Raw genomic sequence first — 1,131 nt, 5'->3', positions numbered from 1 at the left:
ACGGACAACCTCATAATGTACATGAAGAAGTCGAGTGATACCTGCAGCTACACATTCGGGAAAATAAAATGTTCGCCCACGATTATTTAATAGATTAGGGTTAAGAAACAAACGTTTCTCGAAAATTTCCAGAGAATCGTCAGTTGGTCGCTGAGTAAACCCACCTGAAATAATTATCCCCCCTCTAAAGATCTCAGCAACATAAGGAGGTAAAAGACGCATAAAACGGGGAAATATTTGACAGGGAAATACGTCAGCTTCGGGTTGCAAATTACCATAGAGACCAAAATAAAAATCTAATAACGAATTTAAAACCTCATGACACTATCCCGATAAGCAATTCTGAAGCAGTTTCAATTTATAGGCATATTTACGGAGACGAACATCTACAAAATTCAGCCACATTGTAACGTGGTGTTGTGAATATCTTTAAAGCTCAGCTTAAAGCTTTCTTTTTATGTCATATTGAAAAGTCCACGCTCATCAACACACCTTACTAAGGCTTCGTTTCTTTCATATAATTTGTGACGTTTACAACTCCAAGCACACATAATTTCAGTCTCGTAGAAAATACAAATTATTATTTTTTTTCTTAATATTTTTAATTTTCTCTGAATTTTGACACATACAAATAGAGGCTACACTTGTACATACATCGAGCTATCTGCTGTGTTAACTGGATGGAATCGAACCCTCATTTCTATCGTTATAAGTCCATGACCTTCTACACTTGAAAAAAACAAAACAAAAAGCGAAAAGCGTAAGTCGCAACTGAACACGAAATAAGAGATGATAAAAAACATATCTAAGATAATTGAACGCGCTAACCTTTAAAATATAGAAAACCTACTGTGCCTGCCAGGGATTGAACCTGGGACCTTCCGCGTGTTAGGCGGATGTGATAGCCATTACACCACAATCACTTGGTTTAGATTATTGTCTAATATGATATCTAACTATTAATAAAATTGGACTTTCGCAAATTATGACGTGGTTTTGGGAAGGTTCTTATTAGGATTAATATAGTTGCCAGAAATATTCACTATATTTAAGGGGCGTATCTACGGAAAATAGCGCCTATGGCAAGCACTGAAATTGCGCCCCTGTCCAAACATCTGACACCCATCTTTT

The 1,131-nt window shown here is 36.4% G+C and overlaps 1 non-coding gene across 1 annotated transcript; it reads right to left on the bottom strand.

Annotated features, from left to right (window-relative positions):
• Positions 1 to 850: 850 nt before the first annotated feature.
• On the bottom strand, positions 851 to 923 carry Trnav-aac. Its single transcript has one exon. It is a non-coding gene; the product is annotated as a tRNA-Val (tRNA).
• Between the last annotated feature and the right edge of the window lie 208 nt (positions 924 to 1,131).

This window comes from Limulus polyphemus, unplaced genomic scaffold, assembly GCF_000517525.1.
Source record: "Limulus polyphemus unplaced genomic scaffold, Limulus_polyphemus-2.1.2 Scaffold292, whole genome shotgun sequence".
Classification (NCBI taxonomy): domain Eukaryota; kingdom Metazoa; phylum Arthropoda; class Merostomata; order Xiphosura; family Limulidae; genus Limulus; species Limulus polyphemus.
The sequence above is the reverse complement of the archived record's forward strand: the minus strand, read 5'-3'. Positions and strand labels throughout refer to the sequence as shown.